The following is a 25,051-nucleotide window of genomic DNA, read 5'->3' on the forward strand; positions in this document are numbered from 1 at the left end:
CAGTGGCCAATGATCTAATCAATTAGGCCTGTATAATAAAGCCTCCATAAAAACACTAATGAGTTTCCGGTGGAGGAGTGTGGACGGGACGCGAAGTAATGGCACCGCGCAGGGGAAGGAAAAGAAGGAAGAACAGGTCATCAGCCTTGGACCTCAGGTGGCTGAAGAGGAAAATGTGTTCGGTGTCTGCCACATCTTTGCTTCCTTCAATGATACTTTTGTCCATGTGTCACTGATCTTTCTGGCAAGGAAACCATCTGCCGTGTGACTGGCGGCATGAAGGTAAAGGCTGACCGAGATGAGTCCTCTCCTTATGCTGCCATGTTGGCTGCCCAGGATGTGGCCCAGAGGTGCAAAGAGCTGGGCATCACTGCTCTTCACATCAAACTCCGGGCCACGGGAGGAAATAGGACCAAGACCCCAGGACCAGGGGCTCAGTCAGCTCTCAGAGCTCTTGCCCGCTCAGGAATGAATATCGGACGAATTGAGGACGTCACTCCCATCCCCTCCAACAGTACCCGCAGGCAGGGGGGTCACCGTCTCTGAACAGAGCTCCACAACTTACAGTTTTCTGTTAATAAACTGCCTTTGTGTCAACAAAAAAAACAAAACAAAAAACACTAACTGAAGGGTTTTGGAACTTCTGGACAGGTGAACACATCGATATGCTCGCAGGATGGCGTGCCCAGAGAAGGCACGGAAACTCCATGCCCCTTCCCATACACCTTGCCCTCTGCCTCTCTTCCATTTGGCTATTATTGAATTGCAGCCTTTATAATAAATGAGTAATAACAAGTAAAGACCTTTTCTGAGTTCTGTCGGAAAATTATCAACCTGAGAAGGGGCTGTGGAAACCCTCAATTCATAGCCAGTTGGTATAAAGTACAGGTCACAATCTGGAACTCTCAAGTGCCGTCTGAAGTGAGGCACAGTCTTGTGGGACTGAGTCCTTCATCTGTGCAGTCTGTACTAACTTTAAGTAGTTGGTGTCATAACTGAGTTAAATTATAGGCCACCCAGTTAGTGTCTGAAGAGTTGGAGAATTGCTTAACGTAAGGGGAAAACCCACATATACAAAAATTAGGGGATATTTCAAAATGAATATGAAGTGATAAAATATCCCCTAATTTTTGTGAGCAGTGTATTTGGTGACAGAAATGTAGTGTGTAATGTAGAAGAAACAGTAGTTTATCTTTGGGCAAAGTCCCAGACCTCAAGGAATTCCCGGTCTTGATGAAAAATGGATCCATGAGAAATAATTTAGATAAAATGTAATAACCGGTACATTCACTTTAATAATGTACATGTACAAAGTACCAGGAAAGTAAGCAACTAACAATGCCAACAAAAGTGACATTCATTCTGAGATTTAAAGGCTGAGTTAAATAAATATTATAGTTCCTTAAGGTTCTATTCGCTTCCTCTTTGAGCTCTCAGCCCAGTTATCGGCATTAGCTGCATATTACCATCACATAGGAAGCATTTTTTTTTTTTTTTTTTTGGTATTTCTCTGAAGCTGGAAACGGGGAGAGACAGTCAGACAGACTCCCGCATGCGCCCGACCAGGATCCACCCGGCACGCCCACCAGGGGGCGATGCTCTGCCCCTCCAGGGCGTCGCTCTGTCTCGACCAGAGCCACTCTAGCGCCTGGGGCAAAGGCCAAGGAGCCATCCCCAGCGCCCGGGCCATTTTTGCTCCAATGCAGCCTCAGCTGCAGGAGAGGAAGAGAGAGACAGAGAGGAAGGAGAGGGGGAGGGGTGGAGAAGCAGATGGGCGCTTCTCCTGTGTGCCCTGGCCGGGAATCGAACCCGGGACTTCTGCACGCCAGGCCGATGCTCTATCACTGAGCCAACCGGCCAGGGCCAGGAAGCATTTTTTAAATGACAAGGTCTTGCCCTATACCAGACCAACTGAATCAGAATTCCTATGGTTACCTTGATCTCCTTATCCTTACTCTTTAAAAGTTCCCGAGGTTTTAAAGTGCTGCCTCAGTTGTAAATGACCAACTGATTAGGAAAAAACATAGTGTAGACCTCAACCGATTTTCTGGCAATGAGGAGAGAAAAAAAGAGATTTCAGGTAGGAACAATATGATCTATGATGGACTTATTGTCTGGAGAGAAGAAGATGATTCTAAGTTTTCTAGGCCTAGGGTAAAGACCTTAAAATAGGAGGAGCGTTTGTATATGTGCTTGAGGAGGCTATAAGTAGAGGGGAAAGAAAGGAAAAGATAACCAAGTTTAAAGTATCAAGTATCCAAGTATATTTAACCAACAGAAAAATATGGTACACCTGAAGTTCAAGAAAAATAGGAACTGGATATACATCTTTGAAAATCATAAATATATAGATAGGTGCCATTTGAAGCCATGAAAGAAATTTTAACCAGAAAAGAAATTAGAACAGAAAAAAGAACCAAAAATGAAACTTTAAAGAATACTATGCTAATCCAAGAAAGAAAAAAAAAGGAAGCATTAAGGGAAGGTTTTTATTTTTGTTTTGGACGGTAGCAACCTGAGAAAAAATGAGAATATAGAGGGAGAACAGAGGTGTTAGCCTTAGACAGGAGGGCTTACTCCGATACAAGGAGAGATGAGAAATCAGATAGGTACAGGCACACAGGAAAATGCAGACCCTTAAGAGTTCAGGGCTCATGCCCACAAATTTCTTCTGTGAAGCAAGAGGCAAAAAGCAGTAAAAAGAAGTCAGGGGCAGGGCAAAGAGTTACGGAAAATGGTAAAACAAATCTAGTTTTTTAGGTTTTTAGTACATAAAGAGGAAGCTAGGGGGTAAGTCAAAGCATGTCCAGGCAACGAAAGTGAAGTTTGGAATCTGGAATAGCACCGGCAGCTCAGTTACACGATCTTCCCCAGCCTGCTCTGGGGATCCCAGGAGCAGGAAAACAGCCAAGAGTTTGATTCATCCAGGCTTGGAGACCATCGCAGCAAATGTGGCAAGAATGGCTTGAGGCCAGTAACACTGCTTTTAGAATTTAAAAAGTCAAATTTATGTTACTCTTTGGAAAATGGACTACAGCTATTTCCTCTGATAGCCAGAAAGAGTGTGTTGGGGGTGGGGGTGGGGCTGTAATTAATCTTTCACTCCTAGAGAACTTGTCAGGACCCTCACTCCTAAGCATTCTTGATCCCGTCAGCAGTTGATTTCAAAAAATCTAAACCTGATTCCTCCAAACTCTTAAAAGGATGAAAATTTACCACAGGGCTGGACTGTCCAGCTGAGAGATAAACACATTAAACATTTCTTACATACAATGCTATTTCAGCTCTGAGCTAGGGGCTCTTTCTTCCCTAAAAAAGGAAGGGGATGGGAAGGAGGGAAGTAACGGGGTAATTATATTGCAAAGCTCACATATCACTGATAAATCCTATAAATATCAAATAGTATAAAACAATACATATAAAATAAAATATAAAAATACATAGCACAAAAGATTTATTCAGTTCTTCCGAATAAACGCAGTGAGTTCATAACTGACAATCAAATCTCTTTATCACACTTGGAGTTCACTAATTCATCCTGCCATCACCCATACCACCCTTCAGATGGTGAGTAATCCCGCTGGATACTGGACCACTTGCAACACCGTCTGGAGAGTAAGCACCAAGGCCTGGAAGGAGATCTAAACGACTAACGAGTGTGAGCATCAACCACGTGCCAGGCCTACTGTGTGCCAGACTCCGGGCAAGGTAGTTTCCATATTACGGCGGCAGCTCACTTAAAGATGAATTACGATGTCAAAATTATAGATCTGGCATGCAGGAGAGTATTTAAGTGTCTGAAGGTTTAAAGTGTAAAAGAAGAAGTGTTAGCCACGGTGGCTGATGAAGTGAGGGAGCAGAGGTGAGCTTGGAAACGAACGCATCTGGAAGCAGATGGGCAAGACCCATAGAACCTGGGTGGGGACAGGGAGCAGATTTAGAGACTACAGGTGTAAGGGGCAAGGATGGGGGTGAGTCTGCAGAAGCGAAGCCCCGGTAGAGAGAGGTGAGGGCAAAAGTCCGACCCCGGTGGGATGGCGGTCTCATCCCCGGAAGGCACCCGGGGACTGGGACGCGATGTCAGCGCCGCCAAAAGGGAGGGGAGAAGCGGGGAGGCGGCGGGAGGCCGACTCCCGGGAGGGCAAGCCTGGCGACCGAGGAGCCCGAGACCCGGAAAGGCTGGGCTGGGGGAAGGGGTGCCGGCAGGGGCCCGCCCGGCCACTGCGCGGGGCGCCGCGCCTGGGGGGCGGGGCTGGCAGCTGCCCGGGGGCAGACGGGCAGATGTGCGGGCGGGCAGAGGCGACGCGGGGCCAAGGGATGCCCGGACGGAGCCGGCCGGGATTCGGAGCCAGGTGGGCGGCGGCGGGCGGGCGGCGGGGCCGCAGCGAGCGCGGCGTCCCCCTTACCTGGCATGAGCGAGGAGCCGCCGCGCCGCCTCCCCAGCATCCTGGGCTCCGCCGCTTCTCCCACCGCCCTAGGTGGGGGCCATTCCGCCTGCTCGGGGAGCCCGCCCTCACGGCCAGGCGCCAGCGGCCGCCAGCCCAGCCCGGCCCCGCGGAGCAGCGCCGACGCGACCCGCGCCCGCGGCCGCCTCAACAGCGACTCCCGCTGTTGCCGCCTCAGTGCTTGCCTCCAGCCTCCCGGGCGGGCTCGGGATCACACGCCTGCGGGGATTGGTTGCCTGGCGCCCGGCCCGGGCGATGTGTCAGCCACTCTGATTCGTGGGTTCCGCAGGCTCCCCACCGAGGGAGGCGGGGCTCCGAATCGCACCGCGTCCCGCAGGCGCTGAGGGGCGGAGGTGGCTCTGACGTTGCGGTCAGACGAATGCCCCCTCGTCCCTGCCTGTGCGACCTCCTCGCAGGGACTCCCGGGGCGCCACCTGCCTGGACGGGTTGTTGCCCGAGCAACGGCGAGCGTGGCCTGGGTGGAGGCGAGTAGCCCCAACACTTCATATAGGTAGCCTTCATCCGTGAAACCCTGGATGGGGCAAGAAAACAAGTTTTTTTCCCGGAAGGCCCCCTTCTCTGCCCACTGCTTCAGATACCAGCCCTGGGCCCGCTACTAGCAGAGGGGCTTTTTTTCTCATTGGAGATAACTCACAGATGCAGATTTCAACAATATTACATACCACACAAAAGTGTAAACGAGGGAGTAAATTCTGCCCCTACTACAGGAGAAGGGGAACTGATCCCTGAAAGAAAGAAGTGAAAACTGAAAAAAGAGAAAAGAGCAGCGTGGGAAGAGAGAGGTAGGGAGAGGAACTGAAAATTAACTGTTCGTGTTTATCATTCCTTCTGTGAAAATGAATAAAGGAAATCTCATTTAAAACGAAGGCAGGAGACCCTGAAGAGGGTGTGTTTGGGTACTGACCACTCATTGCATCTTGCAGGCTTGCAGAAGAGGAAGCTAACGGTTTTCACAAGGAAGAAGCTTACTTGACTACTGCAGCAGGAGGAAGATTTTTCTTCTTACCCAGCAACAAACAGCCCAGCCAATGAATAGCCATCATCACCCTGAACTGTGGCACTCCTCCAATTTACTTTCCTTCACAGCATCCTTTCTCAATTTCCTTCCCATACCCCCCCCCCCGCCAAATTTTATTTATTGATTTGAGAGAGAGAGAAAGAGGGAGAGAGAAACATTGATTTGTTGTTCTTCTCATTTAGGCATTCATTGGTTGATTCTTGCATGTGCCCTGACCCAGCGAAAAGGTACAAGGGTGGCACATCCTGACCAGGCCAACCATCTGAGCTACCCTGCCAGGGCCCAACCTCCTTTATAAGGTTCTCCTTTTTCTCTTACCTGTGGTTTGCTATAGCTTGCATGTCCTCAATTGCCATCTGTTGGGCAAATGAGTTTGTAAAATTTGTATTTTTTTAGTTTGCTCATTTTTAGTGTTAAAAAAATGGCACTGGGCCTGACCTGTGGTGGCGCAGTGGATAAAGCATCAACCTGAAATGCTGAGGTCGCTGCTTCGAAACCCTGGGCTTGCCTCATCAAGGCCCATATGGGAATTGATGCTTCCTGCTCCTCCGCCCGTATCTCTCTCTCTCTCTCTCTCTCTCTCTCTCTCTCTCCTTTCTCTAAAATTGAATAAATAAATAAATAAAAGGAATTTAAAAAATGGTGCTGGCCATTGCCAAGTATGTGCTCTGTGAAATTGCCAATTACCTTCCTACTTGGGAAGGGCCATTGTCTTGCTAATGTTAGAAGGAGAACGCAGGGTGCTGAGGAAGAAGCCCGTTTGTGCAGAGAGAGAGAGAGAAGGGGTGCAGATGGGAACCAGAGGTGAGGGGCTTTTGCGAGCTCCACTAAGACTGGTGGGGTCTTTGATATTGGGAGAAACCAGAGAAGATTCTCCTGGTTGTGGAACCAGATAATGTGTCAGTAGGTTTGTGAGCTCTGAATGAATGAAGAGAGAAGTGTTTTCCCTGTGTGTTTGCTGGTCAGCTGGCGCAAGACTTTAATAAAGAATGGCTCACCATTTCTTGGCTCCACTGTTTCTTTACCGTCTGTCCAAATCCAATGAGAACCTGTATGTGCATGGCCACGGTGGCTGCAACTACTGGCCACACACAATCCCTCTACTATTCCTGAATAAATCCATTTTGCTGGTAAACTAACATTTTTATTTTTAACGTTGACACTTCCTGCAGTCATATCCACACCAGATTCTGTCAAAGCAATTCTTTCAACTCTGTGAACATAGATTGGAGAAAACATGCACTTAGGCATCTAACAGCTGTGTCCAAACTTGCTGTCTACCACCCTAGAAGTTCTATTATCTGTAGACTATGTACCTTAGAGATTTGCTTTAAAGATAAAGATCAAATGAGGTCCATACAAAAACTTGCACACAAATGTTCATAACAGCATTATTCATCATAGCCAATAAAATGGAAAGAAGCCAGATGTCGACCAGCTGATTAATGAATAAATTAAATATGCCATACCCATACAATAAAATCTTATTCAGCTATAAAAAGGAATAAAGTTCTGATACATGCTACGATGTGATGAATCTTGAAAATATGGTAAGTGAAATAAGCTAGTCACAAAAGACCACATATAGTATGAATCTATTTAAGTGAAATATTCAGAATAGGCAGATCTATACAGACTGAAAGATTAGTGGATGCCTTCCAGGGGTCCCCAAACTTTTTACACAGGGGGTCAGTTCACTGTCCCTCAGACCGTTGGAGGGTCGCCATATACAGTGCTCCTCTCACTGACCACCAATGAAAGAGTTGCCCCTTCCAGAAGTGTGGTGGGGGGCCAAATAAATGGCCTCAGGGGGCCGCATGCGGCCCGCGGGCCATAGTTTGGGGATGCCTTCTAGGCTCAGGGGATTGGGGGAAAATAGGAAGTGACTGCTAATGGGTATGGGATTTCTTTTGGGGTGATTGATGAAAATGTTCGAAAACCGACTGTGGGATGGTTTCACAATTTAATGATTAAAAACCACTGGCCCTGGCTAGTTGACTCAGCAGTAGAAGGTCGGCCCCACGTGTGGAAGTCCCAGGTTCGATTCCCAGTCAGGGCACACAGGAGAAGTGCCCATCTGCTTCTCCACCCATCCCCCTCTCCTTCCTCTCTGTCTCTCTCTTCCCCTCCTGCAGTCAAAGCTCCATTGGAGCAAAGTTGTCCCGGGCGCTGAGGATGGCTCCATGGCCTCCGCCTCAGGCGCTAGAATGGCTCTCATTGCTGCAAAGCAAAGCCCCAGATAGACAGAGCATCGCCCCCTGGTGGGCATGCCAGGTGGCTCCCGGTCAGGCACATGCAGGAGTCTGTCTGACTGCCTCCCCACTTCTAACTTTGGAAAAATAAAAAAAATAAAATAAAAAACCCCACTAAGTTGTGTACTTTAAGTAGATGAATTGTATAGTACATGTATGTGAATTATACCTCAATAAAGCTGTTACTTTTTAAAAGGTCAGCTGAGATAACAAACCTCCTAAAGCCCCTGCCTATGGTGCCTCTCTAAGAACAAGGGTTCAATATATCTAACTTTGTCTTTTTCTTTATCCAATTGGCAAAATCCTGTAAGCAATTTGATCAGAGGAAATTTAAATATGCACTATGCTGTTTTTCTTTGGAACACCTAAATCGAATGAAGATTACAGTATTTGACACAAGTTGGTTTGGGGATTACAAACTCATCAAAAGAAAAAGCAAGGTCAGCAGGCAGAGAGCAAGGGAAAATGAAGAAAGGAGATTGCACTTTACAAGATAATTATGGATTAACCCAAAGTTATACAAACAGCTTTTAATATTGAGGGATATGTCCCATTCCACATACTGCATTCCAGACTCCTTCAAGAAAAGCGCTCACCATGATAAACTGAAGCCACTGCCAGCACCACTGGGCATTAATCCTGCGAACACAGCCCTTGCCAGCCTCTCTCCACAGGCCAGAAATGCAGGTCTCTGAGTTGACCTCTGCACTGGTCAGAAAATACCCACCTACAAGACTTCAATAAAATAACTGAATGGGGTGGGGTGGGGGTATTAGCACTTGCATCTCATATATTAAACTCTGAAAACAAATTCCAGACAAGGGCAAGAACAAGGGACGCGAATCCCTTCAGTGAAATCTGGCAGGGAGGTTGGCTCCCTGCCTGTCACAGGCAGGATGTCTCTCTGAGGAAGACAGTTTCAGGTGGCCCCATGGCCACACTGTGGGAAGCAGCCAGAAGCTTGATCTGCAGCAAAGCCCAGGGTCACTTGGGAACAAGCTTCCTCTACTTTCTAAATCTACCCCTTGACCATGAAATATATGTGCTGAGGGGAGCAGAGTTTTGCTACCACAAAATACCCCTTTTGAGGGATATTGTTTATTTTAAGCTGGTTATTATTAAGAATCAAAGACTCAGGAAGAAGCTTTGACCCTCCCTCTAACAGCCTAAAAGAATTTAGCTCCAGGAAAAGAGCTATTGTCATAAATAATTATAGTTTAATATGAACTGGTGTGTAATAGACAGGGAGGGAACTTTGCTCAAAGTCCTCTCTGTGTGTCATTGTTTTGCTTATTTGTTTGTTTGTAATTTTTATTGATTTTAGAGAGAGAGAGAGAAACATCAATCTGTTCCTGTATGTGCCCTGACTGGGGCTCAAATCCAGCCTTTGTGTGTCAAGACCCTGCGCTCACCATCTGAGCTGTCTGGCCAGGGCTGTGTGCCATTGTGGAAGATGGCCTAGCAAACTGTTTACCAAACATTTGAATTGCCTTCATCCCCTCTGAAGTGCCAGCCACAAGCCTACCACCACCACTTTAACTCAAGATGGCGTATAAACCTCAACTGCCTAATCTATTCCATGTTCTTATGGACTCCTCCTATGTACATATGTAATTAAACTTGTTTATTTTCTCCTGTTAATCTGTCTCATGTCAATTTGATTATTAGACCAGCCAAAAGAACTAGGAGGCGACATTTCCCCTCCCTCACGGAACTAATAAGAAAAAGACACCAACTTATACTCTTAAGTGAAAAGAATAAAGTTAAAAACCACACATATAATATGCCCATTGTGTTTTTAAGTAGACACATGCTTGGACACATGTGCTTGTGATTTTCAGCCACTCTCCAGATAGATGCACAGTAAACTGGCAGCAGTGGTTGTGTCTGGGAGGAAACTGAGGAACTTGGGAAAGAGACTTGGTTTTCACTACACACTCTAAAGTTTTCTACCATGTGCTTCGATTACCTAGTCAAAATGAAAAATTTGGAATTTTTTTTTAAATTTTATTTATTCATTTTAGAGGGGGGGGGGAGAGAGAGAGAAGGGGGGGAGCAGAAAGCATCAACTCCCATATGTGCCTTGACCGGGCAAGCCCAGGTTTCAAACCGGCGACCTCAGGGTTCCAGGTTGACGCTTTATCCACCGCGCCACCACAGGTCAGGCAAAATTTGGAATTTTTTAAAGAAAAGAACTCTCTCCTGGAAAACTCACTGTTTGAAACCTATATGGACATGTGGTTCACATGACATTTGTATTTCTCTGTGTAATTTCATAAGCCTTATATTGAGTACGGTACACATATTCTAAACACTCTGTATCTGTTTTCCCTCCCAGACTTACCTCCTCCAGGTGATAGAGCTCCGATTTGGATAACCTTACCTGAGGGCCTAGATAGCTGTGCCCCCTGACCAACAGGCAATTCTAAGGGCTCAGAGCTTGTTTATTCCAAATGCCCAGGCAGCCCCCACAAGCCCAAGAAAAGAGAGGAAGTGGCCAAGTGCTGATGCCCTAGTGAGAGCCCAGAAGCCACTGATTTCTAGGTCAGCCTTTGCCCAGCTTCTGCCTGGGGGATTCATCTCCCAGAAAGAAGACCCAGTCAAGGGTAAATGAAGAGCCCTTATTACAGTAATCTCATCTCCTGGAAGGAAAGTCTCTGTGCAACACACCTAGGAATGTTCATGCTTTGAGGTGAACTAAAGAGGCAGCACAGCCTGACCAGTGATGGCACAGTGGATAGAGTGTCAACCTGAGACGCTGAAGTCCCAGGTTCGAAACCCAAGGTCGCTGGCTTGAGTGCAGCTCATCGGCTTGAGGGTGGGGTCGCCGGCTTGAGCATGGGATTGTGTCTAGGATCCCATGGTCTCTGGCTTGAGCTGAAAGGTTGCTGGCTTGGCTAAGGGGTCACTGGCTTGGCTGGAGCCCCCTGGTCAAGGCACATATGAGAAGAGAACATATGAAAGTGACACAACTACGAGTTGATACTTCTCATCTCTCTCCTCTCCTCTCTATGTCTCTCTCTCTCTCTCTCTCTCTCTCACTTAAAAAAAAAAAAAGAGGCAGCACAGCCCTCCAGCACTTTTATTTTGAGGGACTGCTGGCTCTGCTTTGGTTTTTGGAAGGACAGAAGTGCAGCAGATCTCCCTTCATGGCGTTTCCAGTCCCAGATCTGGCATGGAGAGAGGATGGCATGGAGGTAGGAGGTGGAAAGGACAGGGAGGCCCTCAGAAATAGAAAACTGGGGAAGAGAACCATGCCAGGTCTTAGTTTTTTATTCTCTGTCCCAGCCCATAGATCAGGGGTCCCCAAACTTTTTACACAGGGGGCCAGTTTACTGTCCCTCAGACCATTGGAGGGCCAGACTATAAAAAAAAACCCTATGAACAAATCCCTATGCACACTGCACATATCTTATTTTAAAGTAAAAAACCATAATGGGAACAAATACAATATTTAAAATAAAGAACAATTTAAATCAACAAACTGACCAGTATTTCAATGGGAACTATGGGCCTGCTTTTGGCTAATGAGATGGTCAATGTCCGGTTCCATATTTGTCACTGCTAGCCGTAACAAGTGATATGACGCGCTTCTGGAGCCATGACGTGTGCGTCCCACGTCACCGGAAGTAGTACTGTACGTGAGCGACGCCGCATCTACATCCTGTGCTCCTCTCACTGACCACCAATGAAAGAGGTGCCCCTTCCAGAAGTGCAGCGGGACCAGATAAATGGCCTCAGGGGGCCGCAGTTTGGGGACCCCTGCCATAGCTGCTAGAAATGAGAGTTAGAAGCAAGGGGGTTGGACACATAAAAAAGGAAAAGGACAGGTTACCTTCGAAATGCATGTGCAGGAGCAGAGATCTTCCAGGGAGCATAGGCATGGCTGCGGGAGGAAGTGGAAGAGTGGGGACAAAGGAAGTCCTTAAGGGTAAGGGCCGTAATAATGATGACAGAAGATGGCTTGTCTGCCCACGCCTCCATCCTGTCCCCTGCACAGGCTCTAGTACTAATCGAATGAATGGATGGGTGAATGAATGGATAGATGATTAGCAAAAGCTGTGGCTATCAATAAAGGCCACCAGAGCAAAGCAGAGAGGGACACAGGTTAGATATAAGGGGGCATTCAGTGTCCTGCCCAGAAGGGCAGGGAGACAAACTCTACGTGAGGGCTCTATGACCCAAGATCCTTGATGGGAAATTGAGGGTAAACTTTCACTTGACTTAGTGACTCAAAAGCCCTGGCTGACTTGGGACAAGTTAAACACTTACCTGCAAACAGCATCAAAGAACCAATGAGCTGCAGGAGACACCTCACAATTTTCTTGAAGCTTGTGGAATAGAGGGATTTGAGACAAAAAGGAAACGATGATACAATTTAAAGAAAAGGGGGGAAAAAAAGGAGCATGCCCCGTCACTTTCCCCACCCCTAGATCCAGGAAAACTGGCTAGGTCAGGCCCCTCGGCCACATCACCATTTTAAAATGAGAATCCAGCTGAGCCTATGAGCGGGCATTTTCCAAATGGCTATGGAATTCCTGCACCTTCCAAAAATCCCTCCTCATGCACCTCCTGCCAGGGAGAGAGGGCCACGTGCCCAGGCTGTAGCTAACCAACTGGGCTTCCTGAGTCCAGGAGCTGCACTCACACACTCTGCAGACCCCAGACACAGGAAATGCCCGCTGCTGGGTGGGTAAACATAGCCAGAGAGCTACTGGGGCTGAGCTGGAGCCCGGGAGCAAAGCATCCTCTCGTTTCACTGATGACAAGGGAGATTATATGACTGCCAGGAGTGCTTTCCAAACCTAGCTGTGCATATAAACCACCTGTGCAGCTTTGCGAACTAGACAGCAGGCCTCTTGGCAGTTTTATGAAGCAAAAAAAGCTCTGGAGGATTGGGAGGTGACACGAGGACTTCAGAGAGGCTAGTTGGTGATAATCTGTTCCCTGACCTGGAAACTACCTGGTTTGCTCACTTGCTGAAAATTCATCACACTATTCACACAAGAGCACTTTTCTGTTTATTATACTTCATTATTTACTTATTTTTAATCCCAGATAAATTCTGCTCCCTTGCAGTGTTTGAGAACCACAGAGTCAAAGGCCCACGGGGAGAGCCTCAGGTTCCACTAGAGGTGCTGGGTGCTCCTGAGCAAGGGCTGGAATTGCTACAGGTGCTGCCTCCCTCCTTGGGCAAGTGTCTGACCTATATCGGGGAGCAGCTCCAGGGAGGGGGAAGGGTGAGGAGGTCCTCCAGCCCCTCTCTGCCCACAGATGCCGGCTAGTGACACCAGTGCAGACCAGGAACAGCTGCCGAGCGCAGTGATTTGTGCCTTGTCTTGTGCCCTGCTTCTTGGACAGAGCTTATTCAGGCCCCACGTTACCTGATTCAAAAGGGTGATTTTTCCCTGTGGCTTGTTTCCCTCCTGCAGAGGCTCCCAGACTCGAGTCCCCATTCCCAGTCCCTTTTCTGGGGCAAGCAACCTCTATGAAGGATATGCTACTCCCAGCAGGACCTGGGTGACCCCAGCACACGATATTTACCACTGTCCTGAACCAGGCACTGTTCTGGGCCCTAAGAACACAACAGGGAACAAGTCGGTCTCTGCCGCTCTGATGAGGTTACATTTGAATGTGGAGCCTGGCATTTAATTATGTCTGAAGGAGATCAGAATCCCACCTCAAAAAAATGCCACTGTCACATAAGGATTCTTTTGAGCTGAAGGCCATTAAGAAACAGAAAACAAAGAAGTTCTTGATCCTTTTTTCTGCCTGAAGCAAGGCATACATTTCTCTTTTGTAAAAGAAGTTTCCATTTGTAAAGTGCTAGACTCAGAGAAAAAGTGAAAATTGGTAAAAGAAATACCTGGAACTCAGATATGCAGATGATACCATCTTACAGGCAGAAAGAGTGTTGTATGAAAGGAGAGAAGATTACAGGCAGAAAGAGACTGCAGAGGCTACCAGAGTCTAGCCATCCTCCCAGGTCCCTTTCCCAGGGCAAGCAGCCTCTATGAAGAAGATGCTATGCCATATCCTTCAATGATTTGAATCGACTTATAATGAAAGTGAAAGAAGAAAGTGCCAAAGCAGGACTACATTTGAGCATGAAGAAGACAAAAATCATGACGACAGAAGAAATACACAACTTTAACATAAACAATGAAGACATTAAAATTGTTACAGGCTTTGCTTATCTTGATTTAGTCAATTATTTTATTTCATTTCATTTTATTTATTTATTTTTAAAATGAGAGGAGGGAAGATAGAGAGACAGATTCTTGTGTAAACCTCAACCAGGGTCCACCTGGCAACCCATGTCTTGGGCCAATGCTTGAATCAACTGAGCTATTCTCAGCACCTGAGGCCCACACTCGGACCAACCGAGCTATCCTCAGCACTTGAACCTGTCAAACCACTGGCTGCAAAAGGGGAAGAGATCAAGAGAAAGGGAAGAAGGAGGGGAAAAGAAGCAGATGGTCGCTTCACATTTATGGCTGTATCCAAGCAATCAAGAGAAGGTTGAGACTTGAAAGAATTAGGAAAGATCATCAACCGCAAAGATGTGATCAAGGCTAATATCATCCACACCCTCATATTCCCAATTATGTACAGATGTAAAAGTTGGACAGTAAAGAGAGCTGATAGTAAAAATATTTATACATAGGAAATATGGTGTTGGAGGAGAGCTCTGTGGGGTACCCTGGACCAACCGAAAGATTAATGAGTAGGTCCTAGAGAAATTTAAGCCTAAAACATCAGTGCAGGCAAAAATGACAAACCAACTTCGTCATTTAGATAACTAATGTTATCTAACTTGAGGCCCATCACAAGAAGACAGAGTTCTTCGGAAAAGACAATGATGCTAGGAAACATAACAGCCGGAAAAAAGGAAGAGCAAACATGAGATGGACTGACTCCATGAAAGAAGCCAGAGGCATGAATCTGCAGGAGCTGAGCAGGGCTGTTGAGGGCAGGACCCTGGAGACATCAGTCAGAGAGTCCAGGAGTCAACTCAATGACAGTAGCACAAAGATGCCCCTCCTCACAAGGAAGAGGAGAACAATTTGGAGATAACTTATTCGTTTATCACCACTTGAATCTGCATAACAAACTAGACAAAAAAACACACAACAAAACGGGCCACATACTAAGCCTGACAAGCTCAGAAGATGCCTGCATGGCAGAACTTACAAACTCAGACCTAAAGGAACTACACAGAATGGTCTGACATGAAAGCCCCCTAACTAAAAGCTAGTCACTGAGGGTAGTCATGTTCTCGGCTGGTAACTTCCTTTGCAAAGTTCAATCTTTCCCTTAACTGAGCCTATCTGTTGTTTTTTTTTTTGCAGCTACAATAACATACTTTTGAAATGTTAGAGTAATACTTTTTTTCCAGATCTTTCTGGGCACAATCCCCCACCAGAACACAAGACCAAGACCCCTTCACTATCTTGTCCTCTATGGGCACACCATCTCTATGTGCTATAAATGTTCACTGTTAACTGCCTGTACCCACCAGTGTAAAAGAAGTATGTGTCTATCCGTCTTACTTTCTAACCTATCTCAGAGATTTCCCTGCTTTGCTTTCTTTCCCTCCCTAATCTATCACCAGTGGATTTCCCCTTTGATTCTAATGCAGGGGTCGGGAACCTATGGCTTGCGAGCCAGATGTGGCTCTTTTGATGGCTGCATCTGGCTCACAGACAACTCTTTAATAAAAAAATAATAATATTAAAAATATAAAACATTCTCACGTATTACAATCCATTCATTTCCTACCGCTCATGGTCATGGTTGCGGATGGCTGGAGCCAATCACAGCTGTCCTCCGGGACAACACCAAATTTTTATTGGATAATGCTTTAACGTACACAAGTTGTTGTATGGCTCTCACAGAATTACATTTTAAAATATGTGGCGTTCATGGCTCTCTCAGCCAAAAAGGTCCCCGACCCCTGTTCTAATGCATAACATAAGTGGTAAAACTGCCATTTTCCCAGAGCTTTTTCTCAATCTGTAGAGATTGTGCTTCCTGGCAATTGTCAGTTTGGCTCAAAAAACTCATAAAAATTCTGTACAGCTTTGCACATGTCTTATGTTGACAAAACCTTATTAAATAACTCTTATCTTCCATTAGTTTCCCACATAGGTTTAAATTACCGCCCCTAGAAACCCAAAACCTTTCCTTCCCTTTCCCCTATTAAGTTGGGAATGTAAATATTTAACTCCAACCACTTAAGAAGCCAGCTACTTCTTTTGTCGAGTTCCTTCCGGTGTACCTGGGCAATTAACCTTTTCTCTATAAATAAGTTGTGAGTTTCTCATGCCCAGGCCACTGACTCCAAGGGTAGAAGGTAAGTGTTGCCTTTCCTACGTGTAATTAACGACAGCACTCAAGGCCATGAAGACTTGCTCACCACTCAGTGCACCCAGGATTCCACTTCTGTTCCTGTCCACCTGCGATTAACTCAATCCAGCTCTGCCAACATTCACATCACACTGCAAATGTCAACTCCACTCAAAAGTGTCTCATCTCTGGGACAGGGCTTGTGTCCCAATTTACACCTTTCTTTTTTATTTTTATTTTTATTTTATTATTTTTTTGTTGTTGTATTTTTCTGAAGCTGGAAATGGGGAGAGACAGTCAGACAGACTCCCGCATGCACCACCCGGGGTGATGCTCTGCCCCTCTGGGGCGTCGCTCTGCCGCAACCAGAGCCACTCTAGTGCCTGGGGGGCCAAGGAGCCATCCCCAGCACCCAGGCCATCTTTGCTCCAATGGAGCCTTGGCTGCGGGAGGGGAAGAGAGAGACAGAGAGGAAGGGGGGGTGGAGAAGCAAATGGGCGCTTCTCCTATGTGCCCTGGCCGGGAATCGAACCCGGGTCCCCCGCACGCCAGGCCGACACTCTACCGCTGAGCCAACCAGCCAGGGCCTACATCTTTCTTAAGGCACTGCTTGTTTTCCGTGTATTGGTCTGTTTCTCCTCCGTTATCCCCAACAGACAGGAGGTGACTTAGGTGGGGAAGGGCATTTTACTCCCTGCACATTTCCTGCAGCTCGCAACACTATTTTGGGCCCATAAGAGGCTTTCGAATGTTTGTTCAGATGGGTTAATTTGAACGATGGGACAGCATTTCAAATTAACGCTGTCCCTCAAAAATAACCAGTTTACTTTAATCCACATCTCTGTCGTTCACAGAAAGAAAAAGCCTTATAGATTTGTTTTTAACTTTATTTTGAAATTTTTTAAACCTTGAAAAATATTGGTGAGAATAGTCCAGTTCACTCCAATATATATACCTTTCACCAAGTGTCCAACTATCGATTCAACAATTGTTAACATTTACTTAATCTCTCTAGACAGATAGATGGACGAAATTACCATTATTGTTACTGAACCATTTGAGAATTACAGATATTGTGTCTTTTGTCCCCTTTACCCCTAAATATTTCATTGGTAGCTCCTAAAAACAAGGACACTCTCTTATACAATGATCCAATGAAGGCAATCTAACATTGATATGATACTATTATCTAATATAAAGTCCATATTCAAATTTCCCCAGTAGTCCCAATTGTCCTTTACACTTACTTTTTTTATTATTATTCTTTTTTTTAGAGAGGAGAGGGAGAGACAGAGAGAGAGAAGGGGGGGAGGAGCTGGAAGCATCAACTCCCATATGTGCCTTGACCAGGCAAGCCCAGGGTTATTTTGAACCGGCGACCTCAGCATTTCCAGGTCGACGCTTTATCCACTGCGCCACCACAGGTCAGGCCTACACTTACTTTGTTCCTTCAAAAGTATGCGTTGCATTTAGTTGTCATATCGTTTCACTTTTGTGTCTTTTAATCTGGAATATTTCCTCAGTCTTTCTCTGTCTTTCATTCTTGAGGCATACTAGTTATTTGTAAAATAGCCTTCAACTTGAGTCTGTCTGCTGTCTCAGGTTATGTGTTTGGGAGGCAGTAATGGCCAAGTGCCGGTGTGCTGGTCTCAGTACATCACAGCCGGAGGTACACAGGCCAGTGTGTCCCCTCACCAATGGGTGACGTTAATTCTGATCATCTTGTTAGGGTACCATCCACCAGTGTTCTCCACTGTGAAGTTACTGTTCTTCCCCTTGTAGCTTATAAGTAATTTGTTGAAATTACTTAGTATTTCAGAGATCATGGAAATATCCTGTTCCCCATCTGATGGTGATTCCTGTCTGGCCCTACTGTATTTGTAGGTCATTCAAGGAAAGTGGAGCTGGCCTGCGTCGAGGGGCTGAGGTGTTGGCAGTCACAGAGCCAGGTTGGACAGAGAAGAAAAAGCAGCTGGCACAGAAAACCGTGCAGAGAGCAGGGAAGTAAGTCTGAATGCCACGCTGGGAGCTGAGCTATATAGCTCACTGGATGGTGGGTGGCAGGCACCCCACACCCCTTCAGTGCCACCAGGCACCTCAAAGCTGTCCCAGGAGGGCTGGCCCTTCACCAGGATCATGTTCTGGAGAAGAACCAATTTGCAGGAAACAGGAAAACTTTTCTGCTTATTGCCTGGTGGCCCCTGATGATGGGGACGGGGAGGCAGGGGGTAGGGAATGGGTAGATGCCCCAGAGACATTATTTCCAGAGTCTTTTTAGGGCTCAGAGAATCTGCAGGATTCCAGATCTCTGGGCCTGACCTGGCCCTTCAAGTTGGGCTTCCCAACATACCTCCTGCCTATTTGCTCTGCTCCTTGCAAATATTTGCTGTGCTATTGGACACGATCCTGATTGGCAGCTAAGGAGAAATGTAGAAGGTGTGCAACCACAGGACACACACAGCCCTGGACAAGTTGGCCATGAGTTCTTGAATGCCTGACAGAAGGTATATTAGTTTCCTGAGGCTGCCATAATAAATTACTACAAACTGGGTGGCTTAAAATAACATGAATTTATTCTCTTACTGATCTGGAGGTCAGAAGTCTGAAATCAGGGTGTCAGCAGGGCCGTGCTCCTTCTGTGAGCTCTCGAGAGAATCCTTTCACCTCTTCCAACTGCTGCTGGCTGCGGCATTCTTGCCTTCACTGGTGGCATTCTCTAGTTTCTGTCACTGTGGTCACATATGCTCCTCCTCTCTCTTATAAAAAAAGTTTTATAACAATCCTGGGGACACCCAGATTATCCAGGATGACCTCACAGTGAGCTCCTTAACTTAATTACATCTACAAAGACCCTTTTTCCAAATAAGGTTATAGTCACAGATTCTGGGGGTTAGTACATATCTTTTGGAGGACCACCAATTAACTGACTAGAGAAGGTAGCCATATGCATTCTTCATTCTACACGAATGTGAATTTTTCACATTTCTCTGAATGAATTCTATATGGATAGATAAAAGTCACTAAAGTAGTGCCTGATGGCTGTTTTGTCCTTACCTTGATATTTTTGTCTTCACTTGCCACACACACACAAACTATAACACATCTACACACTACAGAAATGTGCATGGATGCTGTATTCATTCATTAGGCACATATTGAGTGCCCACCATATAATATAATGGCATTATCTACCAAAACTGACATTCACACTAGTGTGATGGGTGTGTGACATGGTAATTCAGCTAGGCTATAGACCCAGAATTCCCTTTTTAATATGGTTCCTGTTAGGGTAGGCTACAAGCAACGGTCTCTTATGAGAGAGTATGGAAGGGTGGCAGCAGCATTTTGTAGCATAGTACAGCTTCTGCCAGCGATTTGTGCCATTATTCTCTCATCCCTCCAGCTCTTCCTTCCTGAACGCCTGTGAGCAAGCTTCCACCTGTGCAGGGCTGGGGGTGGGGGCTGGGGGGTTCCAGTCTGCTTGTGACCTTCCCTTCCTACACCCTGCCCTCCTGTGGACTGTTGATGTTGAGCCAGCCCCCACAATTGCACAAGACAATGCCTTACAAATACATTACTTTAAAATATATAATATATATACATATCTTTTTGAGAGAGAGAGAGATACTAAACTATGACTAATACAACTAATATTTTACAAGCTGTTGGGAAATCAAATAGTTTTGAAAAATCAAACTACATAAATATATTTCAAATACAGAAGTTTGTAATCATATTATGACGTACTAAATAAAATACCAACACTAATTATACATTTCCACTATAAATTATTAGCAAATTAGTATAATGAAAATTAAGTATTGTCTTAAAATAATCAATTTGGTAAATAGACAAGATAGAAGTTTAATCATGAAACACTGATCCTGAGGTAACATTATTTATTGTTTTTTTTTGTTTTTTGTTTTGTATTTTTCTGAAGTTGTAAACGGGGAGGCAGTCAGACAGACTCCCGCATGCGCCTGACTGGGATCCACCCGGCACGCCCACCAGGGGGCAATGCTCTGCCCATCTGGGGAGTTGCTCTGTTGCAACCAGAGCCATTCTAGCGCCTGAGGCAGAGGCCACAGAGCCATCCTCAGCGTCGGGCCAACTTTGCTCCAATGGAGCCTTGTCTGCAGGAGGGGAAGAGAGAGACAGAGAGGAAGGAGAGGGGGAGGGGTGGAGAAGCAGATGGGCGCTTCTCCTGTGTGCCCTGGCCGGGAATTGAACCCAGGACTCCTGCACGCCAGGCCGACGCTCTACCACTGAGCCAACCGGCCAGGGCCTATTTATTGTTTTTTTAAAGCAATTAAAATATATAATTAAGATCTGGAGTTGTGTGACATTTTTTTGCAAATATTTCCAACTGGTGAAAGAGTCTTTCTGACCCTTCATTACTTGAGGGGAAGGTGAGGAAATAATTTCAAATAGTTTTCTGTAATTTAAACACAGCAGTGTACAGGGATGCTGAAACACCAGGACGCTGAAAGTCATTGCTGTGCTCACCAAAGTGATGTTGTGATACCATAAGAAATATATATTTGATCTTTGTCCCAGATTCCTGGCACAGGATCCCTAAAATGCTTGTCATTTTCTAAGTAATAAGGGCAAGGGGAGCACCTTTTGTTACTCATAATAAGCCTCTTTCACCCATACTGGAGTTCGTGTCAATGAGCACCAAGACCGCTTCCAGTTGGAAGCTGGTTACCAAAGGAGCCAAGCACAGAGATCAGAGACTTGAAACTTTTAGCCCCATCCTTTAAAACTCTGGGGAGGGGAGAGAGGCTGAAATTGATTGAGCACCAATAGCTAAAGGTGTTATCATAAAACCCTAAACGAAGGGATGTGGAGAGCTTCCAGACTGGCGAACACCTCTCCATGCTAGAAGGGTGACAGACAACTCCAGGGGAACAGAAGCTTGGTACCTTTCCCGGCCACACACGATGTATATCATCATCTGGCTCTTCATTTTGTATGCTTTGTCATTTCATATGCTTTATCAGGAAAGTGTTTCCCTGAGTTCTGTGGACCCCAGAAGGAATATTCATTTATGTGAACCCCGAGAAGAAATGTATCTGCTGAGATGGACTCCCCATGGTCAACCAAGGGTCAAAATGTATAAATAACAAAAAGTGACCATTTACTGACAGGGGCTTCTCACATACTCTGTATTAAACCTTAACAAAGAGCCCTGATTGGTTAGTCAATTAGTTAGAGTGTTGTCTTGATACGCCAAGGTTGCGAACTTGACTCCTGGTCAGGGCACATACAAAAATCAAAATCAACCAATGAATGCATAAGTAAGTGGAATAACAAATTGATCTCTCTCTCTCTCAAATCAATAAATTTAAAAATTTAAAGAAAAGCTGAGATTAGGAAAAGGGTATCTGGTAGCTCAGTGTTCTTCTAGATTCAGGGCTAGCTGACCAGCAGGGAAAACATGATAATAAGCTAGAGCTGTTAATAGGCTAGTTTTGCAAGGCTGGTAGGGCATGGGATGCCTCAGATTGGGATGCAGACATTAATGGCAGGGCTTAGTCGGGATAATGAGAGGAAGAGTGTCTTGGAGGATGATGAGAATAAAGAGGATGATATCATGGTGATGGAGGGTGGGTGTATATGGAAAGTAAGAGGCACATGTGCTTGGGAAAAGAAGGTATGAAGAATGGAATGCATATTTGTTGAAGGAAAATAAAATAATTTTGTCCTAAAGTAAAACAGTCATTCTAGAATAGGAAAAGAGAAAGGATAAAAGATGAAAGGGTTGTGAAAATTGTACAAGGTTTAAGGAAAAGTAATCTCAAAAGAGAAAGCTTATGTATGCTCAAACCGACTAAGAGTGGAAAGAGTTTATTTAAATGAATTTTCTTTTTAACATAAAAAGTACATAATACAAAATTAAAGTTTGGTTTTCTTTCTCTGTTAAAAGAACAAGTTTGGCTCTGGCCAATTGGCTCAGTAGTAGAGCATCCATCCGTTGTGTGGATGTCCCAGGTTCGATTTCTGGTCAGGGCACAGAGGAGAAGCAACCATCTGTTTCTTGTCCTCTCCCCTCCCCCCCCCTTTCTCTCTTTCTTTCTTCTCCTCCCACAGTCTTGGCTAGATTGGTTCAAGCACATCGGCCCTGGGTGCTAAGGATGGCTTTGGTGGAGCTTCCACCTCAGGCACTAAATATAGCTCAGTTATAAGCATGGCCCCAGATGGGCAGAGCATCAGCCCCAGATGGGGGTTGCCAGGTGGATCCCGGTCAGGGCACATGTGGGAGTCTGTTTCTCTATCTCCCCTCCTCTCACTTGGTAAAGAAGAAGAAAATCGCCTGACCAGGCGGTGGCACAGTGGATAGAGCGTTGGACTGGGATGTGGAGGACCCAGGTTCAAGACCCCGAGGTTGCCAGCTTGAGCACAGGCTCATCTGGTTTGAGCAAGGCTCACCAGCTTGAGCCCAAGGTTGCTGGCTCGAGCAAGGGGTCACTCGGTCTGCTGTAGCCCCCCCTCATCAAGGCACATATGAGAAATCAATCAATGAACAACTAAGGAGCCGCAACGAAAAATTGATGTTTCTCATCTCTCTCCCTTCCTGTCTGTCTGTCCCTATCTGTTCCTTTCTCTGACTCTGTCTGTCTCTGCCACAAAAAAAGAAGAAAAACAAAAAAAACAAATTTTCCTGTATTATTGGTATGCTCTAATAACACACCATAAAGAGAAATTAAAATTTTTATGTTTTATTAAAATTATTTCCTGTGCTTTGCATCATCACCTTTGATTGCTTAGGTAAATCAAATCTTCCTAATATTAAAAAAGCTAAATTTTGCTTCCAATCATTTAACTTTGTTTTCTTATATTATTTTTCAATTAAAGTTGATATTCTATATTATTTTATATTAGTTTTAGGTGTACAGCATAATGGTTAGACAATTATATAACTTACAAAGTGATCCCTCAGATACCAACCATTTAATTTGGTAGTTGTTTGTGAAGTCTTTGTCACCATAATTAAATGGGTAAGTAAAGTAAGGGAATCTCTCATTACAAAAAGAGAGGGAAATAAAACTAATTAGGCCTATTTGACATTCTAGAATTTTGAGGGTTGGAAAATGGATTTAATTTAATTTCCCCCTTCTTAAGGATATAAATATGTATTGATGATTATTTATAGCAGTCACTCAAATACTTCTAGAAAAGACATTTCCTGCTGGTGGAATCCATGCAGAGCTTTGTACACATTAAGGAACCCACCTTATAGGACAAATTCTACAACAGGTATGCAAAATTTGGCCAATATTGCACCATTTCCATTGCATTTATTTTTAGCCTCTGGCTTTGTAGAACAAACCAATGAGACAGTCAAATTCAGTTGGCAAAACTTGTTGAATCTTATAACATGCCTTGGCCTAAAACCCTTCATGTGGTCTGGCTTAACCTAAGATCTACTCCCTTTGATTGTCTCCTTTTGAAATAATTACTGGAAAACCTATGGGTCTAGAGAAGGGAATGCACAAATCTGTTTTATTAAGGAGACCCTCTGAGTTATTGTAAAGAATTTATCTCACATTTCCCTTGTACAAGGAGCTGTTTTGGATCTATATGCAAATTTCCTTTGTTTCTGACCTAAGAAGCCAAATTTGTATATCCTGGTAAAATAAAATGCTGCTAGTTTCTGTGAAAAGTACATTATGTTAAATGCGAATCATTCCGTTTATCTTGCTTCTTATGCTAGAAGGATGTTAACCTCTATAATGATAATCTGATTAGTTATTCAAGTGGAAAGGACCTGTATCTCAATTGAGGTGATTTAGAGAAACATGGTAAAGTATAAATTGATGGCTAAGAAACGCTGTTATATACAATCTTTTTTTCTTTAAAAGCTTTTTAAAATTTCAATTACAGTGGACATTGAATATTATATTAGTTTCAGGTGTACAGCATAGTGGTTAAACATCCACACAAACTCACAAAGTGATCCCCCCAATAAGTCTAATACCTACTGGAATCATACATAGTTATTACAATATTATTAATTATATTTCATATGCTATAGTTTACATCCCCATGACTATTTTGTAATTGCCAATTTGTACTTCTTAATCCTTTTACCTTTGTCACCTAGTCCTACAACCCCCATCCCACCTGGAAACCTGTTTGTTCTCTGTATCTGTGAGTTTGTTTCTGTTTTGTTTGCTTATTTTGTTTTTTTAGATCCACATACAAGTGAAATCACATAGTCTTTATCTTTCTGTTTGACTTATTTCACTTAGCATACTACCCTCTAGGTTCACCTATGTTGTCAGAAATGGTAAGATTTGCCCTGGCTGGTTGGCTCAGCGGTAGAGCGTCGGCCTGGCGTGCGGGGGACCCGGGTTCGATTCCCGGCCAGGGCACATAGGAGAAGCGCCCATTTGCTTCTCCACCCCCCCCTCCTTCCTCTCTGTTTCTCTCTTCCCCTCCTGCAGCCAAGGCTCCATTGGAGCAAAGATGGCCCGGGCGCTGGGGATGGCTCCTTGGCCTCTGCCCCAGGCGCTAGAGTGGTTCTGGTCGCGACAGAGCGACGCCCCAGAGGGGCAGAGCATCACCCCCTGGTGGGCGTGCCAGGTGGATCCTGGCGGGAGTCTGTCTGACTGTCTCTCCCTGTTTCCAGCTTCAGAAAATACAAAAAAAAAAAAAAAAGAAATGGTAAGATTTAATTTTTTTATGACCAAGTAATATTTTATTGTGCTAAATTTCATATAAATTTAGAACCAGTCTGTCAAGATCTTTTAAACATGCTGATATTTTGATAAGTATTGTGTATAATCTATAAATCAATTAATATTTACAATATTGAGTTTTCTGATCCATGAACATGGTATATAGTTCTTCAGACTCATACATAGATTAATGGATGAAAGAAGACATCAAAGAGGCGAGATTGTTGGTTCAGTGGACACCCAGGGGAATGACTGGCTGGCATTACTCACTTTCTAGTCACT

General features: G+C 45.0%; 1 protein-coding gene and 1 pseudogene across 1 annotated transcript in view; one reads left to right on the forward strand and one right to left on the reverse strand.

The window, feature by feature from the left end:
- The window catches only part of TPST1 (tyrosylprotein sulfotransferase 1), a 107,488-nt gene extending 102,873 nt beyond the window's left edge, over positions 1-4,615 (reverse strand). Inside the window, exon 1 of the mRNA XM_066382480.1 lies at positions 4,407-4,615. The gene's annotated coding sequence lies outside the window, so the exon portion shown is untranslated. The remainder of the gene's footprint in view (positions 1-4,406) is intronic.
- On the forward strand, positions 59-546 carry LOC136404318 (small ribosomal subunit protein uS11-like; annotated as a pseudogene).
- Positions 4,616-25,051: the final 20,436 nt, after the last annotated feature.

Source organism: Saccopteryx leptura, chromosome 4, assembly GCF_036850995.1.
Source record: "Saccopteryx leptura isolate mSacLep1 chromosome 4, mSacLep1_pri_phased_curated, whole genome shotgun sequence".
Lineage (NCBI taxonomy): Eukaryota > Metazoa > Chordata > Mammalia > Chiroptera > Emballonuridae > Saccopteryx > Saccopteryx leptura.